The sequence below is a fragment of the Loxodonta africana genome, chromosome 4 (genome assembly GCF_030014295.1).
Source record: "Loxodonta africana isolate mLoxAfr1 chromosome 4, mLoxAfr1.hap2, whole genome shotgun sequence".
Lineage (NCBI taxonomy): Eukaryota > Metazoa > Chordata > Mammalia > Proboscidea > Elephantidae > Loxodonta > Loxodonta africana.
The window spans coordinates 127899763-127925217 of NC_087345.1; the positions used below are offsets into that span (position 1 = coordinate 127899763).

At 39.2% G+C, this 25455-nt stretch overlaps 1 long non-coding RNA gene across 4 annotated transcripts; it reads left to right on the top strand.

Annotated features, from left to right (window-relative positions):
• Positions 1-25250, top strand: LOC135231234 (uncharacterized). 4 transcript variants are annotated; one of them, XR_010321896.1, is made up of 3 exons: positions 480-507; positions 8160-8312; positions 19128-23427. It is a non-coding gene; the product is annotated as an uncharacterized LOC135231234 (long non-coding RNA). The 4 variants fall into 4 exon arrangements; XR_010321894.1 differs by lacking the exons at positions 480-507; positions 8160-8312 and adding exons at positions 8323-12228; positions 24475-25250 and having other exon boundaries at positions 19128-23424; XR_010321895.1 differs by having other exon boundaries at positions 1-8312.
• Positions 25251-25455: the final 205 nt, after the last annotated feature.

The window sequence follows — 25455 nt, forward strand, 5'->3', positions numbered from 1 at the left end:
CACATAGGGTTGTCATGACTCGACCGCAACCAGCACCACCAGTAAAAAGTTCTTTTTCACATGCGTCTAGTTTTGCTTTTAAGTTCTCAAAATTTTCTCCCAAGTAAGTTTTTCTCTTCTTGATTTTACTCCGCCCAAGCCGCAAATATTAGTGTTTTAAGAGAACAGTTTTTGTTCTGTTTTTTCCTCCTCATTTTATCCACATGGTGAGTCATTCAATGTCTGAATGATTCAGTGACTGAACGACTCTCCAGAGAGCTGTCTTCCATACAGCTACTCAGTGATCCTGGCTGTTTTGATTTTAAGCGTCTATCAACTGAACACATGCCTCCACATTGCCTACAGGATCACATAATGCTTTTCACTGCCTCAGTCCAGAAATGATACACGTCACTTCTGCTCATATTCATTGCCCAGAACTAGTCACATGACTCTAGTCAACTACCAGGAAGCTGAGAAGTACACTTTTCCTTGTTCCCCAGGAGAAGGAGCACGAACACGGATCTGGTAAGCTCATAGCATTCCTTCTTCCACAGCAGGGTTGCCTTTTCTTGTCATTTCTTACTTTATAGAAGACTAAACCTTGTATTTTAAGTGCTTGAACAAACCTAATTCTTACAGCATAAGTGTTCCAGATAAAAATCTTCTTCATTTCCTTGTCACTCTTAAGTTTTTAATTATTCTACTCCAAGAAGCTCTGCTTCTGCCTCTCCTTTTGCATCTATGAAAGGTAACTGTTACTAGTTCAGATAATCTTTTTCAGTTCTCACTAGGAAAAATAAAAGGAAATGAAAGATAGCAAACAAAACAAAAAGTGAGACAAAAACCCCTATGCTATAAAAGTAAGTGAAGGCATTTCATAAAAATCATGCTGTATCCAAAATGTAATATAGGAACTTTGCATATAACTTTCACAGTTAAACTTCATAATGGCATCATGAAAAATTAACATTAGATAAAAGAATCAGTGTATTACTGTCACAAGGAAGGTTGCGTTCTTTAGAACAAAAAAGAGTAAAGAATCCATGGATTTAGATGCTTCTAAAACGCAATAAATATATGTGAGCTGACATGCAGGAGTATAACCATTTTAAGGCAGGAGAATAAACTACAAGACGCTATTGTATTGTTCTTTTGTGACTTTGATGCTAAGTCTCATCATTCAAAGAGGGAATATAACCTCTAGGAATAGAGCTTCAGACCTCTAGATTAAATAGTTGTTAAAAATAAAGAAATAAATAACTCAGAAAACATTCCAGGAAACTCAACATATCTAATATAAATGAGTATTGGGTTCAATAGAGTGTTTTCATAATTCTAATCCTTTTAAGCACCAAAAGCCCAACCAAACTCACTGCTGCCAAGTCAATTCTGACACATAGTGACTCATAGTAACCCTATAGAACAGAGTAGAACTGCTCCATAGGATTTCCAAGGCTGTAAATCTTTACAGAAGCAGACTGCCACATCCTTCTCCCTTGGAGCAGCTGGTGGGTTCTAAACACTGACCTTTCAGATAGCAGCTACGTGCTTTAATCACTATATCACCAGGGCTCCTTTCTAAGCAACAAAGTATAAAGTTAACAAAAATAATCACAGTCCTACACATCCAAACACCTTAAGGGATAGAGATGCTGGGACTGAGGATTGGGGACTATAGTCTCAGGGGACATCTGGGCCGATTGGCATAATTTAATTTATAAGGAAAATGTCCTACATCCTACTTTGGTGAGTAGTGTCTGGGGTCTTAAAAGCTTGCCAGTGACCATCTAAGATATATCTAATGGTCCCATCCTTTTGGAGCAAAGGAGAATGAAGAAAACCAAAAGCACAAGGAAAATATTAGTCCAAAGGGCTAGAAGATCACATGAATCACAGCTTCGACCAGTCTGAGTACAAAAGAACTAGATGGTGCCCAGCTATCACCAATGACCACTCTGACAGAATAACAATAGAGGGTCCTAGACAGAGTAGGGGAAAAGATGTAGAACAAAATTCAACTACACAAAAAAAGACCAGATTTACTAGTCTGACAGAGACTGAGGAATCCCCAAGACCATGGTTGGGGACACCCTGCTAACTCAGAACTGAAGCCACTCCCAAAGCCCACTTTTCAGATAAAGATTAGACAGGCCTGAAAACAAACAAGAACACATGGAAGGAACGTGAACATGCTTATTAGTCCAATCAAATATACAAGGCCACACCCCATCTGGAGCAAAGGAGAATGAAGAAAACCAAAAACACAAGGGACTAATGGACCACAACTACCACAGCCTCCACCGGGCCCAGCTACCACCACTGACTGCTCTGACGGGGATCACAATAGTGGGTCCCAGACAGAGCTGGAGAAAAATATAGAACAAAATTCTAACTCTCTCTCATACACACACACACACACACACACACACACACACACACACACAGACTTACTGGTCTGGCAGAGATTGCAGAAACCCTGAGAGTATGTCCCCTGCACACCCTTTTAGCTCAGTAATGAAGTTGCTCCTGAGGTTCGTCCTTCAGTCAAAGATTAGACAGGGCCAGAAAACAAAACAAGACGAAATGGGCACACCAGCCCAGGGGCAACCAGATAACCAGGAACCCAAGGTGGAGAAGGGGAGACTGTTGACATGTCACGGGGTTGGCAACCAGCATCACAAAACAATATGTGTATTAATTGTTTAATGAGAAACTAGTTTGCTCCATAAAACTTCATCTAAAGTACAATAAAAAAAATTTTTAAATGTACACTCAAAAAAAGTAAACAAGTATGTATATATATGTATATATACATATATATATAACCAAATGAGTGACTCCTGCCCAGAAGCAAGAGGAAGGCAGGAAGGGACAGGAAAACTGGACAAATGGACATGGAGATCCCCAGGTAGAAAGGGAAGAGTGCTGCCACATTGCAGGGATTGCAACCAATGTCACAAAACAATATGTTTGTAAATTTTTGAATAAGAAACTAACTTGAGCTATAAACTTCACCTAAAGAACAATAAAATTTAAAAAAAAAAAAGAAAGAAAGAAATCCTTTGGGGCAGTTCTACTATGGGTTACTACGAGTCCGAATCAACTCAGAAAAAAAAATAATAATCATAGTACTTTTACTGTTCTTTTACCTTATTGGGGGAATGTGTTGGACAGTGGATGGTCCTGAGGAATCTTTCATAAGCTCTGTGTGGTTATATCCATAAAGAGAAGAAAATGCAAGCTGAATCTTAGCTATTTAACCCTGTACATAGGGATAGAAAGGAGCCTTGGTAGAGCAGGAGTTAAGCGTTCAGCTGCTAACCTAAAGGTTGTCGGTTCAAACCCACCAGCCATGCCGAAGGAGAAAGATGTGGCTGGCAATCTGCTTCTGTAAAGATTGTAGCCTTCAAAGTACTATGGGGCATTTGTACTCTGTCTTGCAGGGTTGCTGTGAGTCAGAATCAACTCAATGGCAACTTTTTTTTATTTTTGTAGGGACAGAAGCTTAACTATACCTAGTAGACTCTGAATGGTATGAAGTTCTTTCAGAACCTTCCTCTCTCAATTAGGACAACCTTTTGTGGTTGTTAATAGTTCTCTTTCTATTCCACCTAGTGTTATTGACTTCTGTACTTTACCATTCCTAACATATCTAGCTCACCTGCCTATCTCAAAAACACTGGGAAAATCTGAATGAAAAGGCTTTTCCAAATCCTATGATGGAAAACATTCATAATGAGGAAGCATCATATATCACTGAGAATGAGACAACCAGTCACTAATAACCCATGGCAGAAACGTTGTTGTTGTTGTTAGGTGCCGTCAAGTCGGTTCCGACCCATAGCGACTCTACGCACAACAGAACAAAACACCGCCCAGTCCTGAGCCATCTTTACAATCATTGTTATGCTTGAGTTCATTGATGCAGTCACTGTGTCAATCCGTCTCACTGAGGGACTCTCTCTTTTCTGCTGACCCTGTACTTTACCTAGCATGGTGTCCTTCTCCAGGGACTGATCCCTCCTGACAACATGTCTAAAGTATGTAAGACGCAGTCTTGCCATCCTTGCTTCTAAGGAGCATTCTGGTTGTACTTCTCCCAAGACAGATTTGTTCGTTCTTTTGGCAGTCCATGGTATATTCAATATTCTTCACCAACACCACAGTTCGAAGGCGTCAGTTCTACTTCGGTAATTCTAACTCATTCATTGTCCAGCTTTCACATGCATATGATGTGATTGAAAATACCATGGCTTGGGTTAGGCGCATCTGTTTTCCAGGTGACATTTTCACTTTTCAACATTTTAAAGAGGTCCTTTGCAGCAGATTTGCCCAATGCAATGCGTCTTTTGATTTCTTGACTGCTGCTTCCATGGGCGTTGGCTATGGATCCAAGTAAAATGAATCCGTGACAACTTCAATCTTTTCTCCATTTATCATGATGTGGCTTATTGGTCCAGTTGTGAGGATTTATGTTTTCTTTATGTTGAGGTGTAAACCATACTGAAGGCTATGGTCTTTGATCTTCATTAGTAAGTGCCTCAAGTCCTCTTCACTTTCAGCAAGCAAGGTTGTGTCATCTGCATAACGCAGGTTGTTAATAAGTCTCCAATTTTGATGCCCCGTTCTTCTTCGTATAGTCCAGCTTATCAGATTATTTGCTCAGCATACAGACAGAAGAGGTATGGTGAAAGGATACAACCCTGGCATACACCTTTCCTGACTTTAAAACAATCAATATCCCCCTTTTCTGTCCAAACAACTGCCTCTTGATCTCTGTACAGGATCCTCAAGAGCACAATTAAGTGTTCTGGAATTCCCATTCTTCATAACATTATCCATAATTTGTCATGATCCACACAGTCCAGTGCCTTTGCATAATCAATAAAACACAGGTAAACATCCTTCTGGTATTCTCTGCTTTCAGCCAGGATCCATCTGACATTAGCAGTGATATCCCCGGTCCGATGTCCTCTCCTGAAACCATCCTAAATTTCTGGCAGTTCCCTGTCGATGTACTGCTTCAGCCATTTTTGAATGATTTTTCAGCAAAATTTTGCTTGGGTGTGATACTAATGATATTGTTCTATAATTTTCACATTTGGTTGGATCACCTTTCTTGGAAAAGCTCAATATCAGTCAGAACAAGGCCAGGGGCTGACTGTGGAAGAGACCATCAATTGGTCATATGCAAGTTCAAGCTGAAGCTGAAGAAAATCAAAGCAAGTCCACAAGAGCCAAAATATGACCTTGAGTACATCCACCTGAATTTAGAGACCATCTGAAGAATAGATTTGATGCATTGAACACTAGTGACTGAAGACCAGATGAGTTGTGGAATGACATCAAGGACATCATCCATGAAGAAAGCAAGAGGTCATTGAAAAGACAGGAAAGAAAGAAAAGACCAAGATGGATATCAGAGGAGACTCTGAAACTTGCTCTTGAACTTCAAGGAGCTAAAGCAAAAGGAAGAATTGATGAAGTAAAAGAACTGAACAGAAGATTTCAAAGGGCAGCTTAAGAAAACAAAGTATTATATTGATATGTGCAAAGAGCTGGGGATAAAAAACCAAAAGGGAAGAACACACTCAGGGTTTCTCAAGCTGAAAGAACTGAAGAAAAAATTCAAGCCTCGAGTTGCAATAGTGAAGGATTCTATGAGGAAAACATTAAATGATGCAGGAAGCATCAAAAGAAGATAGAAGGAATACACAGAGTCATTGTACCAAAAAGAATTAGTCGATATTCAACCATTTCAAGAGGTGGCATATGATCAGGAACTGATGGTACTGAAGGAAGAAGTCCAAGCTGCTCTGAAGGCATTGGCGAAAAACAAGGCTCCAGGAACTGATGGAATATCAATTGAGATGTTTTAACAAACAGATGCAGCGCTGGAGGTGCTCACTTGTCTATGCCAAGAAATATGGAAGACAGCTTCCTGCCCAACCGACTGGAAGAGATCCATATTTATGCCATTCCCAGCATAGTAGACCATATGACTGTCCGATTGAAAATGGCCAATACCAGTCCATTTCAGCTCACTAACGCCTAGGATTATCTATCTTCAAGTGTTCCATTTCATTTTTGACAACTTCTAATTTTCCTTGATTCATACTTCGTACATTCAGTGCTCCAATTATTAATGGATGTTTGCAGCTGTTTCTTCTCATTTTGAGTCGTGCCACATCAGCAAATGGAGGATCTGAAAGTTTGACTCCATCCACGTCATTAAGATGGACTCTACTTTGAGGAGGCGACTCCTCCCCAGTTGTATTTTGAGTGCCTTCCAACCTGAGGGGCTTATCCTCCAGCACTGTATTAGACAATGTTCTGCTGCTATTCATAATGTTTTCAATGGCCAATTCTCTTCAGAAGTAGATTGGCAGGTCCTTTTTCCTAGTCTGTCTTAGTCTGGAAGCTCTGCTGAAACCTGTCTACCATGAGTGACCCTGCTGGTATTTGAAATACTGGTGGCATAGGTTCCAGCATTATGGTAACATGCAAGCTACCAAAGTATGACAAGCTGAGAAACAAGTGGTTGCATATATATATATATATATGTATATATGTATATGTATATATGTATGTGTATATATATATATACACACACACAAACCTATGGGTTACGTATATATACACATTATACACTTATATTTATATATATATATATATACATACACACACATATACATGTGTGTTTGTGTATATTTAGACTTTTGGAGAGTTCAATTTTTTTTTTTCTGATCTTATCCCTAAATTCGAAAGCATCTTTAAAATTGGTCTTATATGTAATTACATAATGTAGTGAAAGAATGCTATTAAAAACCTAAAAACCAAGCCCCTTGCCATAGAGTCAGTTCTGACCCATGAGGACCCTATGTGTTACAGAGTAGAACTGATCCACAGGGTGTCCTTGGATGCAATCTTTATGGAAGTAGATCAGCAGCTCTTTCTTCCGTGGTGTTGCTTGTTGGGTTCGAACCACCAACCTTTTGATTCATAGCTGAGTGCAAACTCTGCATCACTCAGGCGTCTTGAAAGAACAATATACATGAGGTCAAAGTAATGGCAATAATAATAACTACTTACTGAGTGTATGCTATGCAACTGGAGCTGTTCTAAGCTCTTCTTTCTTTCTTTTTTTGCAGATTGGTGGGAAGGCACAATTGGGCCCATGCCGTATTTGTTTAAGCTCAAAATTTAATCTTCACCACAATATTCTGAAGGAAATACCATAATTAATAACGTTTTACAGATAAGAAACTGAGAAATGGGGAATTTAAATAATTTTCCAAAGGTCACACAACTAGTAGGTAATGAGGTAAAATTCGAACCCAGTTGGTCTGGCTGTAGATTTTGTGCCTTTAACAGCTATACTACCCTGGGAATTTAGTCCTTGTTTGCGACATACTAATAGAGTGACTATCAGTTAATCCTTGGACCTATTTTTCTCAACTTTAAATTACAATAATTACCTCAAGTTTGTTGAAAGAATTAGGTGATTACAATTTGTGAATGTATTAGAGAAATGGATGGTGCCAATTTATATAGAAGGGCCTATGATAGTTATTCATTTTTATTCAATCAGCATTTCTCTGATCTCCTCAGAGATTGCTGAATACAAAAACTCTTTCATTATTGGTGTCATTAATCTGTTTTACTAGCAGTTAAGCCAATAAAGATCGCTAAAAATAAGAAAAACAATTATTCAGTTAGCATTAGTAATTAACAAATGGGAATTAGTAAAGATTAGATCAAAACAATGGAATGGGCAAATGCAACAAACTCCACCTCACAACATAACTTTGAATTAAAAAATAAATAGTAAATCCTTAGCCACACTAGAAAAAAAGAAAGAATGTCATTAGAAAACCAGAAATGTTTATGTATTTCTAGAGGATAGAAATCTGACAGGATTGAACTGAGGAAGAAAATCTTGACACAAAGATAGGCACCTGATAAGATGGCTGATTTGAGTGATATTAGTTCTCGGGATTTTTCTAACTCTAATTAAAATAAAGAGGAGTAAGTAACCAAGGACTATCATTAGAGTGACTGCTTAGAGATGGAATGTAAAGTGGTCAGGCCCGTTGGCCCCGCTCCCCCACCTCATATGCAAACACATAGAAAGAGAGAGAGAGTCAAGCAATAAACAGTTCTGCATCTGCTTTCAGACTGAAGAAGCTAGTGTGCATAACTGGGTCAAGAGGCAAGAGACTGTTCCAGGCAGCTGGCAACACCAAAAGGAATGGAAAAATCCTCATTCCTGTCCTGAAAGATTCTCTACTAGCAGATTCCAGCCAACACCACTCCAATATTGGAGGCAGGTAACTGTAAATTAAAAGAGCATCTACCGTGAGGGGAAAAGGAGTTCTCAAATGCAAATATAGCCTGCAAGCAAGACTAACAAAACGAACAGGGAATAAAAAAATCTTATTAAAGAGAGACATCAAATAGACAAGCAAAGAATGAGGAAATAAAAGACAAAGTTATTAGAAAAAAAGCAAGAAAAGGGTCAGTAACTATAGGTGATTATTTCCACTGAAAATTCAAGAGAAATCAAATGAAAAGCTGTCAAATTAATAAATAAAGTCACCAGATTGAAAAAAAAAATGTTCAATGACTTAGAATAATGCCAGGGACATAATAAGTATTACATGTTAGTTGGGTGCAATAGTGGTTCAGTATAGAATTCTTACCTCTCAGGCGAGAAACCCAGGCTTGATCCTGGGCCATGCACCTCAAGAACAGGCAGCACCTGGTCCAAGGCTTTCCTATTGCTATGATGCTGAACAGATTTCAGTGGAATTTCCAGGCTAAGATGGACTAGGAAAAAAGACCTGGCAATTTGCTTCCAAAAATCAACCAAAGAAAATCCTATGGATAAGAATGGTCCAATTCACAATCAGTCATGGGGATGGAAGAGGAACACTCAATGTTTCATTCCATTGTGCAATGGTATCACCATGAGTCAGGGGCTAACTCCATGGCAGTTAACAATGACAACAACTAGTGTTAGTTATTATACACAACAATGACCAATAGAAAATGTAGGGTAAAAAAGTAATTTACAAAACCTCAATGCAAGAACTTTAAAGAAAAAAAAGAAAAAAGTAAATGTTACTGAAGAACAAAGATGAAGATGTAAATAAATGAAATGAAAAGTCACATTTAAGAATGAGAATAATATTGTACAGGTGTTAACTCTCCTGAATTCTTCTGTAAATTCAGCCAAATCCCTAGCCAAAAAACTATTTCCAGGAACTTTACAAATTGATCCTAAAATGTATCTAAAAGATTAAATAGGTGATTATCTTGTAAATCAAGAACAACCATCCCTATTCAAAGGACTGAGAATTCTAGATATAACATTAAAAAATCTTTTAAAATGTATGGCTGAGCTAGCAAAAATTATAATAATAAAGTGAAAGGAAAAATCCAGGGAGGGTAGTAAGGCCTAAACTCTTAAGCTTCCATTTTTATGGCCCATGAGGAAAAGGAAGAGTCCCCGGGCGGTTCAAACAGTTAATGTGCTGAGTTGCTAACCAAAATGTTGATAGCTCAAGTCCACCTAGAAGTGCCTCAGAAGAAAGCCCTAGTGTCTACTTCCGACATATCAGCCATCGAAAATCCTATGGCACATAGTTCTACTCTGACACTCATGGGGTTACCATGAACATAAGGCAACTGGATGGCAACTTGTAAGGTAAAACCCATTGCCGTGGTGTCGATTCCGACTCATAGCAACCCTATAGAACAAAGTAGAACTACCCCATAGAGTTTTCAAGGAGCCCCTGGTGGATTTGAACTGCCGACCTTTTGGTTAGCAGCCATAGCTCTTAACCACTACCCCATCAAGGTTTCCACTGGTAAGATAGGGGAACCTAAAACAGACCATAGGTTTTATTTATTTATTTATTTTTCCTGCTTGCTTGGAAAAATGGGAAAGTTATAGAAAGGGGAAAAGAAAAAAGGAAGACCCACAATGGATCAAAAAAAAATGTGTATTAATCATGTATATGTTGGGAATTCAAGTGCTCTTAGTAATACAATTAAGACATAATCTTCGCTTTCAAAGAGATTACAGTTTAGCTAGAAAAAGACACACTAAAAATTATATATCACAACATGAATGAATCTGTAGGGCATTATTTTGAGTGAAATATATCAACCACAAAAGAAAAATATTGTATGAGACCACCATTACAAAAATCCAAGAAAAGATTTACATACAGAAAAAATAATCTTTGATAGTTATGAGGGATGGGAGGGGGTAGGAATGGGAAATCACTAACTAGACAGTAGACAAGTGTTACTTTTGGTAAAGGGAAAGACAACACACAATATAGGGGATTCAGTACAATTTAACCAAGGCAAAGTCATAGAAGCTTCCCAGATACACTCAAATACCTTGTGGGACTGAGTTACTGAGGCTGAGGGCTAGGGACCATGATCTTGGGGGACATCTACATCACCTGGCATAACATAGTTCATAAAGAAAATGTTCTACATCCTACTTTGGTGAGTAGCATCTGGGATCTTAAAAGCTTGCAAGCAGCCATCTAAGATACACCTATTGGTTCCATCATGGAGCAAAGGAGAATGAAGAAAACCAAAGACACAAGGAAAATATTAGTTCACAGGGCTAAATGACCACATGAACCACAGCCTCCACCAGCCTGAGCACAGAAGAATTAGATGGTGCCCAGCGACCACCACCAAGGACTCTAACAGGGATCACAGTAGAGGGTCCCGGACAGAGTGCGAGAAAAATGTAGAATAAAATTTAAATTCTCAAAAAAAGAACAGGTTTATTGGTCTGACAGAGACTGGAGGAATCCCCAGGACCATGACCACTGGACACCCTGCTGACTCAGAAATGAAGCCACTCCGGAAGTCTGCCTTTCAGCAAAGATTAGGCTGGCCTATAAAACAAACAATAACACACATGAGAAATGTGTTTCTTAGTTCAGTCAAGTATATGAAACCAAATGGGCAACACCTGCCCAAAATCAAAGATGAGAAGGGAGGAAGGGACAGAAAAACTGGATGAATGGACACAGGGACTCTGAGGTGGAAAGAGAAAAGGGAAGAGTGCTGACACATTGTGGGGATTACAGCCAAGGTCACGAAACAATTTGTGTAGACATTTTTGAATGAAAAACTAATTTGCACTGTAAACTTTCACCTAAAACACAATTAAATTAATATATATATACATATAAGCCAGTGATACGAGCCTCAAAGGAGGAGCAAGGCCATTGTGTCCAGAAAGTCTCAGATGAAACAAGCAGGACTTGAATTGAGCCTAGAAGACATATGCTTTGCACAGCATCAAAGAAGTGGAGGGATATTTTAGGATGTGGAAGGACTACACTAAGGTGAAAATTTACAAGGAGTTTTCAGGGGATAGAGACTGGCTCTTGGACTCTCACTTAATACTTCCACAAAGAAGAATGACAAGAAAATGCTTCTAAGGGAAGAGAATTGGCAACACACAGGAAATGGACCAAAAGAGGGCTGGAACACATGTAAACACGGTGCTAAAGGCAAATGAATTATCAGTTAACTCCTGCCTATAAAACAAACGCATAATGAAGAAACAATCAATAGCTCATTGTAAAAACAAGCATGTTATCCAATTTTGTATGTTCTATTTTTTTTTTGGAAGTCAGGAATCTTTACATTCGCATCTTAGATTTACTACTGGCCAATCCTGAAATTTAAATTATTTGGGATTCAGTTTTATATTTTAAAATTGGCAAGGAAGGAGGATGTGAAGGAGGGGGGTTTGATTAATTATCTCATTTAACACGGAGCACTGCATTCAACTTTACAAACTGCAATGAAATGACTGCCTGTCCTCATTCCTCCAGTGTTCAGAAGAGGGCGCTCACAACAACAATTGAGACTTGACGATAGCAGCAGTAATCCCCCTTTCAATTTCTCAGACTGAGTTTCATTGCTGGAGAAAGCCACACGGTGGCAATAAAACTAAAAGTAAATTCACAGTTGAAATTCTAAGAAGCAAGCTTCTTCAGTGGCTACCGAGAACTGGTTTCTCCTCCCCTTTTTTAATGATGTCACCGAGGCTGGAGAAGCTACGAGAACAAAGGCTGTACACAAAACCTGACAGTGATGATGACGGCTTCCGCGAGAGAACCAGCTATGAACTAGACCCTTTACGGTACCCAGTCATGCAATCTATGACTACGAAGAGAGCGACCGAGTAAATTATCTGAGGTAACAGAACTAGTAAACGATTTAGCCACAATTCAAACTTGAGTTTCTCTGATCAAAGTTCACGGTCTTTTCTCCGCAGCATGCTGAGAGCTCTGAAGAAAACCCCTTTGACTAACACAAAGCAGCCTTCCTCCCTAGCCGTCCTTCTCACTGATGCCGAAATGAGATTTTGCTCTTTTCTGTATAACCCAAGGGAAGCTTATAGGATTTGATTATTTTTAGCATGGGACGATACTAATAACTTTCCAGCCACTATTTTTTAACGGTTTGATAGTTACAGCAACTTTACTTTGGGAATTTATTTCAGGGTCAGACACATTTCTCTCCTGCAGCTTAATTGGCTGTAATTTAATCCGAGGCATTGGTGGTTCAGTGGTAGAATTCTTCCCTTCCATGTGGAAGACCCAGGTTCGATGTCTGGCCAGTGCACCTTCTGCCTAGCCACCACCCGTCTGTCACTGGAGGCTTCTGTGTTGCTATGACCCTGAACAAGTTTCTGCAGAGCTTCCAGACTAAGACAGGCTAGGAAGAAAGGCCTGGTGATGGGATGGTACAGGATTGGGCTGTGTTTCTTTCCATTTGTACATTGGTCCTCATGAATCAGGGGCCAACTCAGCTGCAACTAACAACAATCTTAATTACAGCACTTTCAGTTGGAAGGAAACCCTGGTGGCATAGTGGTTAAGTGGTATGGCTACTAACCAAAGGGTCGACAGTTCGAATCTGCCAGGTGCCCCTTGGAAACTCTGTGGGGCAGTTCTACTCTGTCCTGTAGGGTCGCTATGAGTCAAAATCGACTCGATGGCACTGGGTTCTGGGTGATTCAGTTGGAAATAATAGAAGTTTATTCAAATTAAGCTAAAGCAAAAAGAGAGAGTAAGAGAAAAAGAGTGTGTGTTTTTCAATAGAATAAATGGGCATTTCAAATAACTCCAGACAAGAAGTTTTTTAGGTGATACAGAAGATTACAATCAGGAATGAGAAAACCATTAGGAATTATTGCAATTGCTGAATCTTTTTTTTCTCTTTCTCTCCACGTTCTCTTGTTTTTTTTTTTTTTTTTTTGCACATCTGGGTTACTACCTCTTTCTAATGACAGGCTTTCTCTTCTCTGGGCTCCATAGCTCCTTAATTCAGACATCCTCAGCTCCAGCTTCCAGCAGAGACTGACTTGTATATTTGAATCCCAATTCCTAATACCTGGGAGAGAACAGCCAACATGGCCTGGTTATGGCTATAGAGCATTAAATATAAACATCAAACATGGATGGGTATTTATTATCAGAGAAGATTGTTCTGAAGAAGGCCAGAAAATATATGCTATGGTGGGTTAAATATCCTTTTGGGAAATAAGAGAAGAAATGATTTATTTCCCAGGATATCAGTGTAGAATTTCTAAAGCATTTGTCATGCCCACATTTCCTCCTATGCCAATGATGATAACATTTATGAAGCCATAATTTGAAACACAGATTTTGACAATTTTTCAGAATACTTAAAGTGAGGCCAAAGTTAGAAAATCCTGAATTTTTATTTGCAGCATTTATGTCTCAGTCAGAGCGCTGGTGGTGAAGTGGTTAAGAGTTCAGGCTGCTAACCAAAAGATTTGCAGTTCGAATCTACCAGCTGCTTCTTGGAAACCCTACGGGGCAGTACTACCCTGTTCTATAGGGTCAGTATGAGTCAGAACGAACTCAATAGCAACAGGTTTTTTTTTTTTGATATCTCAGTCCATTATAAAATTGCAAAAGAAAAAAAATAGTAATTGAAAAAAATTGTGCCTTGATGACAGATCAAGCAGTAACATATTAAAAATCATAGAAGATTAATTAAAATTTGACATGAAGAAAAACATCTGATTAAAATCACAGTCACTGAAATGGGTTTCCATTTTCAGCAAACATGTTTTCCTGGAAAAATTGTTCTCAAACAATAAAGCAACTATAATAGATACTTAATACCTTGATTAGAACCAGGTCGGTGAAAGAAAAAATATGACTTCCTCAAGTTGTTTATAAGCAATGTTTAATATTCTATTTAGCAAAAGACAAAAGCAGAAGTTATCAATGCATTACAAATGTAAGCTATTATCAAAAGCTAAATTACACGCTGCTTTTTTAGTTATACCTTATATCACTGGCTGTCAGGGTGTGGTGCACTTCAGAATATCTGGAGGGCTTGTTAAAACACAGATTGTTGCTCCTCCTGGGCCACCACCCTCTGCCACACTTTCTACTCCCGCCCTTCACATTTTCTGATTCATTAGGTCTGGCAGAGGGTCTAAGAATTTGCATTTCTAGTAAGTTCTAGGGAAGATGTCTTCTTGAAGACTAAGGTGCACCTGACCCAAGCGATGGTGTTTTCAATCGCCCCATATGCATGTGAAAGCTAGACGATGAATAAGGAAGGCTGAAGAATACCTTATGCCTTTGAATTGTGGTGTTGGCAAAGAATATTGAACATGCCATGGACTGCCAAAAGAACGAACAAGCCTGTCTTGGAAGACGTACAACCAGAATGCTCCTTAGAGGCAAGGATGGCAAGACAATGCCTCACATACTCTGGAAACAGTATCAGGAGAAACCAGTCCCTGGACAAGGACATCATGCTTGGTAAAGTACAGGGTCAGCAAAAAAGAGGAAGACCCTCTCTTAAACACTAGCAAGCAGCCATCTGAGATGCATCAGTTGGTCTCAACCCACCTGGATCAAAGGAGAATGAAGAACACCAAGGACACAAGGTAATTATGAGCCCAAGAGACAGAAAGGGTCACGTGAACCAGAGTCTACATCATCCTGAGACCAGAAGAACTAGATGGTGCCTGGCTACAACCAATGACTGCCCTGAGAGGGAACACAACAGAGAACCCCTGAGGGAGCAGGAGAGCAAGGAGAGCAGTGGGATGCAGACCCAAATTCTCATAAAAAGACCAGACTTAATGGTCTGACTGAGACTGGAAAGACCCCGGTGGTCATGGCCCCAGACCTTCTGTTGGCCCAGGACAGGAACCATTCCCGAAGCCGACTCTTCAGACAGCTATTGGACTGGACAGTGGCTTGGAGAGGGATGCTGATGAGGAGTGAGCCTCTTGGATCAGGTGGACACTTGAGACTATGTTGGCATCTTCTGCCTGGAGGGGAAATGAGAGGGTAAGAGGGGGTTAGAAGCTGGCAAAATGACATGAAAAGAGAGAGTGGAGGGAGAGAGCGGGCCGTCTCATTAGGGGAAGAGTAATTGGGAGTATTTAGCAAGGTGTAATGTAAATAAAAACATAAGTTTTTGTGTGAGAGACTGACTTGATTTGTAAACTTTCACTTAAAGCACAATAAAAATTATTTAAAAAAAAAAAAAAAAGGAAGACCCTCAATGAGGTGGATTGACAGAGTGGCTGCAACAATTAGCTCAAGTATAACAATGATTTTAAATGCTGAGAAGTGAAGATGTCACCTTGAAGACTGAGGTACGCCTGACCCAAGCCATGGTATTTTCGATCACATCATATGCATGTGAAAACTGGACAATGAATAAGGAAGAACAAAGAAGAATTGAAACCTTTGAATTATAGTGTTGGTGAAGAATATTGACTAAACCATGGACTGCCAAAAGAACAAACAACTCTGTCTTAGAGGAAGTGCAACCAGAATGCTCCTTAGAAGCAAGGATGGCGAGAGTGCGTCTTACATACTTTGGACATGTTGTCAGGAGGGATTAGTCCCTGGAGAAGGCCATCATGCTTGGCAAAGTACACAGTCAGCGGAAAAGAGGAAGACCCTCAGTGAGGTGGATTGACACAGTGGCTGCAACAATGAGCTTAAGCACAACAACGATTGTAAGGAGGGCACAGGACCAGGCAGTGTTTCACTCTGTTGTGCGTAGGGTCACTATAAGTCGGAAATGACTGGACAACACCTAACAACAACAACAAAGTACAGGGCCAGCGGAAAAAAGGAAGGCCCTCAACAAGATGGATTGACATAGTAGCTGCAACAATGGGCTCAAGCATAACCATTATGAGGATGGGCAGGACCAGGCAGTGTTTCGTTCTGTTGTATGTAGCGTTGCTATGGGTCGGAACTGACTTGACTGCACCTAACAGCAACGAGTTCCCAGGAGCCCTGTGGCACAATGGTTAAGTACTCAGATGCTAACAGAAAGGTCAGCGGTTCGGACCCACCAGCTGCTCCTCAGGAGAAAAGACTTAGTGATCTGCTCCTATAAAGATTTCAGCCTAGGAAACCCTATGAAGACTTCCACCCTGTCATTTAGGGCCCTGGTGGCATAGTGATTAAGGGTTATGCCTGCTAACCAAAAGGTCGGCAGTTCGAATCCACCAGGTGCTCCTTGGAAACTCTATGGGGCAGCTCTGCTCTGTCCTGTACGGTTGCTATGAGTCAGAATCGACTGATAGCAATGGTTTTTGTTGTTGTTGTTGCTGTTTTTAATGTGTTGAAATTGACTTCACAGCACACAACAACAGCAGTAAGTTCCCAGACGATGCGCTGCTGCTGGTTGAGGGATTGCACTTTGAGAGCTCTTGCTCTAAGCACAGGACAGAGAACCCATTTCTAACTGACATTCTGGATTCATACTGAGCTATACCAAATACAATCAAATGCACCAAAAATTATAAGCAAACAAACAGCAAAATGTCTCACTGGCCTACTTCTTAGGGTCCTGGTTAATGAAAACTGGAAATGGGGCTAACAGTGGTTGGGAGACTTAAAAATATAAATAGATACAACCACAAATGACGTTTCATACCATCTCAAAGGTGAGTAGAAATTCAAAACCTGTAGTCAAGGCCAAAAAAAACAAAAAAGCCAGTTGCCATGGAGTTAGCTCAGAAGCAGATCACCAGGTAGGTTGAGCTGCCAATCTTTTGGCTAGTAACCCAGAACCTAACCTTTTGTGCCACCCAAGGTAGTACTAGGCAAATTGAAAGGCAAAAAAAAATTATGTGTTCAGGTTGTCACATGTTCGTGAAGTAGCATCATATAATGGGATCGTTAGAGATTTTGTTGTCATGCTGTCCAGAGGTGAAGGTCTAGGTCTGTCATTTGGTAATCATGGAGCCTGAGGACTCACCTACCTCTGAAGCCATTTGTTCAATCATATATTGGTTTTCATAATACCTATTCAAAGTGATGTTGAGGACATCATATCACACAACATATATTAATGTGCCTAGCCCATAATGGGCATTAAGAAATAATAACCATCATATATTAAGGTCCTATTATGAGCAAGGGAAATCAACTAGGTACATTAGCTTATTTAATCCTTAAAAGAGCTCTTTGAGTTATTATTAGCATTATTATTATTATCCCCATTTTACAAACAAGAAAGCTAAATGCCAAGATCACTTAAGCAAAAATTCCAAGTTAATCCCACAATAATTTGAGGGCAAATGCTCATCTTTCTACAAAGGTGTGTTAGTTGTCTTATCCCCGTTGTCTTCCTGGTCTTGAGTTCCCAGGATGCAGTTATGGACCATAAGTTTTCAATGCAGAATGTAACTCAAGTTTGCCTTCTTCATTCAGGTAATGTTCCATGCCTTGCCCTTAGGCTTTCTCTTCCTAAAGAACTTTCACTATCTTTGTGTCTTATTCCACCAGGACCTTGTTAACAGATTGATTTACCTGTGGCCATCGAGTCAATTCTAACTCATAGCAACCCTATTGGACAGGGTAGAACTCTCCCATGAGGTTTCCGAGGCTATAAATCTTAATGGAAGCAGACTGTCCCATCTTTCTCCCATGGAGCAGCTTGTGGGTTTGAATGGCTGACCTTTCAGTTAGCAGATGAGCATTTAAACACTGTGCCACCAGACCAATTTAGGAAAAAATAAGATGAGGGGAAATTTTATTTTTGGTTATTAGTCTCCAGTGCTTCAATTATCCTTTAGTCTTTCTGCTATCAGATTCTGTTCAGGGAAGGCGGGAATCCGACCCTGAACTTCTACGGTGTAAATGCTCATCTTCTCTACTTAATACCAGTCTGATTTATAATAAAAACAATTTTTACTGTATTGTCAGTGATATAAAATGATGTAAATGTCTTTCAGAGGCATTTTCATCCTCCCCTACTCTCCTTCCATGAGAAGATACCTGCCCAATGATCCCTGCTATTCGAGTCAAACTATTATCTATTTGTCAAGTTGTCACTTAAATATGTTATCTCTTTCAGAATTCTTTGCCTTATACCTGGATTTTTCTTACCCTCCAAAGTCCCACAAAACTTTCTTAAAATTGTGTTTTTCAAAAAATAGCACACGTCTATAAAACATTCAAATAATACTTGTGAAGAGTGTGCTTCTTAGTTCAGGAGGTGGAATGAGAAGGCAGAAAGGGATAAGAGCTGGTTGAATGGACACAGGAAACCTGGGGTGGAAAGGAGGAGTGTGCTGTCAAATTTTAGGGATTGCAACTAGGGTCTCATAACAATATGTGTATACATTTTTGTATGAGAAATTAACTTCAGCTGTAAACTCACCAAAAGCACAATTTAAAAAAAAAAAAGAATAGAGATAAACTTGCTGGGGGGAAAAAAAAAAGCACATGTGGGGAACATGCTTCTAAGTTCAATCAAATATAGGAGACCAAATGGGCAACTCCTGTTTAAAAGCAAGATGAGAAGACAGGAAGGGACAGGAACCAGATGGATGGACACAGGGAACCGGGGGTCAAAAGGGGGAGTGTGCTGTCACATCGTGGGGCTTGCAATCAAAGTTACAAAATGATATGTGTATAAATTTTTGAGTAAGAAATTAAGTTGAGCTGTAAACTTTCAACTAAAGCACAATAAATTTTTTTTTAAAAAATCACGTTTTTGGTTGTTTTTATTATGCTCAGTGTTCTATATTAAATACTACCTGTTTTTTATTATTTTTTTTTTTATAGATTGTGATTTTCTAGAAAGTGAACTTTTACTAACTCACTGAAGCCTGCACTGAAGGTCTTGGTGAAAAATCAGTTTCCAGGAATGGATAGAATACCAATTGAGATGTTTCAACAAACAAATGCAGTGCTAGAAGCACTCACTCATCTATGCCAAGAAATTTGAAAGACAGCTACTTGGCCAACGGACTGGAAGAGATCCATATGTGTGCCCATTCAAAAGAAAGGAGATCTAACAGAATGCAGAAATTATCAAACAATACCATTAATACCACACAAGTAAAATTTTGCTGAAGATCATTCAAAAGTGGTTGCAGCAGTACATCAACAGAGAACTGCCAGAAATTCAGAGAGGATTTAGAAGAGGACATGGAATGAGAGATATCATTGCTGATGTCAGCTGGATCTTGGCTGAAAGCAGACAATACTAGAAAGATGTTTACCTGTGTCTTACTGACTATGCAAAAGTATTCTACTGTGTGGATCATAACAAATTATGGATAATGTTGAGAAGAATCGCAATTCCAGAACCCTCAATTGTGCTTATGCAGAATCTGTACATAGACCAGAGGCATTTATTCAAACAGAACAAGAGGGTACTGCATGGCTTAAAATCAGAAAAGCTGTGAATCAGAATTGTATCCTTTCACAATACTTTTTCAATCTGTATGCTGAACAAATAATCCAAGAAACTAGACTAAATGAAAAAGAACATGGCATCAGGATTAGAGGAAGACTATTAACAACCTGAGATATGCAGATAACACAGCCTTGCTTGTGGAAAGTGAAGAGGACTTGAAGCACTTACTGATGAAGATCAAAGACTGCAGCCTTCGTTATGGGTTATACCAAAGCAGACAAAATAACTTACAACTGAGCCAATAAGCAACATCATGATGAGAGAAGAAAATATTGAAGTTGTCAAGGATTTCATTTTCCCTGGACCCACAGTCAACACCCATGGAAGCAGGAGTCAAGAAATCAAAAGACATATTGCATTGTGCAAATCTGCTGCAAAGACCTCTTTAAAGTGCTAAAAAGCAAAGATGTCACTTTGAGGACTCAAGTGTGCCTGACTCAAGCCATGGTATTTTCAATTGTTTAATATGTATATGAATACTGAACAATGAATAAGGAAGACCAAAGAAGAATTAATGCATTGGAAGTATGGTGTTGGCAAAGAATACTGAATATACCATAGACTGCTGAAAGAACAAACAAGTCTTGGAAGAAGTACTGCCAGAATCCTCCTCGAAGCAAAGATGGTGAGACTTTGTCTTATATACTTTGGACATGTTATCAGGAGGGATCAGTCCCTGGGGAAGGCCATCATGCTTGGTAAAGTAGAGGGTCAGCGAAGAAAAGGGAGCTCCTCAATAAAATGGGTTGACACAGTGGCTGCAACAGTGGGCTCAAACATAGCAAGAATCGTGAGGATGGCACAGGACTAGGCAGTGTTTCCTTCTGTTGTACATAGGATGACTATGAGTCGGAACCAACTGGATGGTACCTAACAGCAACATCAACAACAGCATCCCTTACATAGCCATGCTGGGCATCACTAGCCCATCAAGGTTCTTCTTCATGCTGAGCTCAGATGTCCAGAGTCATGGCAGTCATGGCAGTCAAGGCAGTCATGGTAGCCATTGCCAACTGGGTGAAATTTGCATAGACTATGAAATTAATTTACTAAAACAATTCTAACTGAAAAGGATGAATTTGTATTTGGTAGAATTTCAGTCTAATGGAGTAGATATTTGCTAGCAGGGAAAGCTTTTAGTATGAATAACTCAGGTTAGTTCTCACTGGTGACAGCCTTCTGTCTATATGTAAAATAAAAGTAAAGAGATACTAGTGATTCAGAGGAGTTCCTGGGTAGTGTTAATATACTTGGTTACTAACTGAAAAGTTGGATGTTTAAGTCCACCCAAAGGTGCCTTGAAGAAAGGCCTGGCAACCTACTTCTGAAAAATCAGCCATTGAAAACCTCATGGAGCACACTTCTACTCTGACATACATGGTTGTTGCCATGAGCTGGAATTGATTTGACCACAGCTGGCTTACTAGTAGTTTTATAGAAGGATGAACTGGAGGCTGACAGAGGTGTGAATAAAAAGGAGTAAGGAAAGGACATACTGAGTCACATTCAGGGAATCCCATTATACTTTTCTTTCTACCGTTGGGGTGAGCGATAGCAAACGGGGCATAAGGGTACGTGAAAAAGCTTTCTGGACTATATAAATGCCTATCTTTTGGCAACTGTTTCAAAAACTTGTTTCAATATTCATTTGAAATGTCTCAGGTATATTGTGCATTGCTCTGGGAGTTACATCCCCAAATAAATAGCAACAGCAGTAACTTACAACATTTCTGTCGCAATTTACACATACAATATTACACAAAGCTCTTTACTGTCTGTGGCAGGCCTGTGTGGGAAGTTACCCCTCACTTCCACCTTTGCAATCTAGAGTCCAGTGCTGTATAGGGCAAATACACCCTGTCATTATTAACTTATTTTTATGAGGCACTCCTGAATTACTGAAGTTCTGGACAACTTTTTTACAAGCCGCCCCACAGAGAACTGCTGAGAAATGGATTAGCATTGCTATGGCCTTTTATAGACAAGAAGCAGAGGCCTCAATTCAGTAGATTCTGAAGGACTGACAAATCAATAGCAGAGTCTTTCTTACAACTACATTCTCTTTTATTTTTTGGTCATGAGCACTGCAATTGACCAAGAAGAATTAATAAAATGATGCGATTTTCTTAGTTATCTTAGAATTTTATTAAATCTCCACAAATGTTAGAAGCTGCAAAAATTACAAATTTGGCATATATTAAGATGGATACAATATGTCAAATAAGTAATGGCCCGTATTTATTACGTATAATGTGTCTAATATTTCATTTTTGGGTGCTTGAAACAAACAAAAAAAACCTCATTGCTGTCAAGTCAATTCCGACTCATAGCAACCCTATAGGACAAAGTGGAACTGTTCCATAGGGTTTCCAAAGAGTGGCTGGTGGATTCAAACTGCCAGCCTTTTTGGTTAGCAGTTGAGCCCTCAACCATTGCGCCATGACAGCCTCTTGGGTGCTTAGACACAATAATATATTCACATTATGTGTTTAGTTCTTCTCATCACCCTCATTTCGCTTCCATTCCCACACTTCCAGGTTACCACAGTAATAAAAAACCCATTGCCATTGAGTCAATTCCAACTCATAACGACCCTGTAGGACAGAGTAGAATTGCCCCATAGGTTTCCAAGAAGCAGCTGGTGGATTCAAACTGCTGACCTTTTGGGTAGCAGCCAAGCTCTTAACTGCTGCACCACCAGGGCTCCATAGTCAATCACAAAGATGCTGTGCTTTCAGCTTCCAGGCCTTATCCTCCTTGGTGCATCCTGAGAACCGCTCCAGCCCCTCTTCAGTGCCTAGCTTGATGGTTTTATCATAGAAAGTGAGGGATTAATAAAATTTTAAAGTAAATTTGACATTCATAATGATTGGAAAACCGTTGCATATTTATGGAATATATATACGTGCGTCGTGCAAACATCGTAATTGCAGAGAAACAGCCTGAAAAGAAAAAAAAGTGGTTTTATTGAAATCATTTTAACTTTTTATTTAGAAATAACTTCAGGCTTACAGAAAAGTTGCAAGTATAAGAATCACACAAAAAAAGTTCACATACACTTTACCCAGATTCACCTATTAACATTTTACCCCACTTCCTTTATTATTCTTTCTCTTTTTCTCTGAACCATTTAAAGGTAAATTACATAAATCATGGCCTTTACCCCCTAAGCTTTTCAGTGTGCATTTCCAAAGAATAGTGATATTCCCTTACGTAACCATGGTATAGTTATCAACTTAAGGAAAGTTAACATTGATATAATACTTTTATCTAAGCTATTATCTGTATCCAATTTTGTTAATTGATACAATAATGTCCTTTATAGCATTTTTTTTTTTTTTTCCTCCTCCACTAAACAGACCCAATCTAGTGTCAGGTATTGCATTTAACTGTCATGTCTCTTTAGTCTCATTTAACCTGGAATGTTTCTACAGATTTTGTCTTTTATAACACCAATATTTTGAAGGATACCGTCACTCCTGTTTTTGATACAAACATTTGTCATTTTGGGTTTGTCTGATATTTTCTCATTATTAGATTCAGGTTATGCATTTGCAGCTGGTATGCTACCTAGGTGATGTTATGTCCTTCTCTGGATACTTCATCTAGAGACACAAGATGGCTCTCATCGGCGATATTAATTTTGATCACCTGGTCAAGGTATTGTCCAATTTCTCCACTGTATGGTTACTTTTTTTTTTCATGTCCAACTAATAAAGAATCTGTGAGGAGACACTTTATTTATTTTATTGTACTTTAGATGAAGGTTTCCAGAACAAACAAGCTTCTTATTAAACAGTGCACATATTGTTTTGTGACATTGGCTAACAACCTCACAACATGTTAACATTCTCCCTTCTCGACCTGGGGTTCCCTATTACCAGTGCCTAGCTCGATGGTTTTATCATCGAAAGTGAGTGAAAATGCCATCTAGTCCTCGCCCCTGGGCTGGTGTGCCCCTTTAGTCTCGTTTTGTTTTATGGGCCTGTTTAATCTTTGGATGAAGGGTGAACCTCAAGAGTGACTTCATTACCAAGCTAAAAGGGTGTTTATTCTTGGGGTTTCTCCCGTCTGTCAGTCCAGCAAGTCTGGCCTTTCTTTTTAGGTTAGAATTTTGTTCTACATTATTCTCCAGCTCTGTCTAGGACCCTCAATTTTGATCCCTGTCAGAGCAGTCTGTGGTGGTAGCTAGGAACCATCTAGTTGTACTGGACTCAGTCCAGTGAAGGCCATGGTAATTGTGGTCCATTAAGTCATTTGGACTAATCTTACGGAGACACTTTAAATCCATGGAAATGTCCTGCTCCTCATCAAAATTTCCCACTGGATGTAGCGTCCATTGATGGATCTTGCCTGATCCACTGTGTACCGTGTCGGTTGGAAATTGCTGACTTATAGCTCCAGCACTCCTTGCACATTCCCCTGTCAGCACCCAGCATTCTGTTGTTAAGCAAGAGCCCTGCCTTCTCCCCATGTATTTATTTATTTTCTATCAGTATAGCTCAGGAGCCATTTTTTTCAATGGTTTATAATTTATTACTGCACTTAATTATGTCAAATAAACTTTTCGTAGTGGTTATCTCTGGTGAGTAGGATATGGAGAAAAGGGCTCTATAAGGAACATTGTAACTTTTTACTCTCTATATTTTACTGTTTATGCTTTTTCTCTTTTAAATAATAAGGGGTATGTATCCTTTTTTTTTTTTTCAGATAAAAAAGTAAATTGCGAAAGAAAGAAAATTTCCTTAGACTGCTCCAGAGGCAGTAAAACCAAAAACCAAACCTAGTCGATTCCGACTCATAGCAGTGGGAAGTGACAATAACATTGCCTGGAGAAGGTGGCCATTCCTAATACCATTTCTTGTACAAAACCCTAACACAAAAAAGGCTCATTTTTGGACACAGAAGAATTGTAACATGTATAAATTGTTGAAATTGTGTATCTTTGGCTGTGTATACTTCCACCAAAATAAATGAATGAATGAATAAATAAGTAAATAAATAAAAATAGTTCTACTCAAAAAAAAGTGTTGGGATGTATAATTCCAGTAGTAGTAAGGGATTTGTACTGATTGACTCATGGTCTCTAAACGAAGTCCTCTTGTGATTGACTGGCTGGTTGTAAAGATGAACTGATTGGGATTAGTTCTACAGTTTCGGGCTTAAGAAATAGTAGAAGCTAATTAGCTGTCATAAAAATCGTGCTGTAGTTTCAAGGTTTAGAGGAAATAATAATACGAGGACCTGAATCTTTACAAACTCAGATGTTTAATAATTGTCACATTACATTACATTACTTTCTTTCAGTCAGATTAAATCCAGCCTCTCATCCAACCAGATTGGCAAAGAATGCAACTTCGTATTATGTTTCAGTACATGTTTCTGCTCCACTCCCACTATCAGTCTGTGTATCTCTGTCAAGATCATTCCTCCCCATCCTGTTTTCCTCCTCACAGCATAAAAGCAAACACTTTTTAATCTGGGTAAAAGTGTTTCAAAACCAGGAACTGTCTTAGAAAACTGCAATGCCTGGATTTGCAGACAATATTTTCCCTGAGTTCCCTAGGAGCTGGACACAGAGGCCTGTCTTTTCAGGACTGAGTCTACTTGGAAAAAAAAAAAAAAAAAAAATTCTTTCTCTCAGAAAAAAACCCAAATCTACCCATTGAGCTGGCTCACAGTATTAGCTTC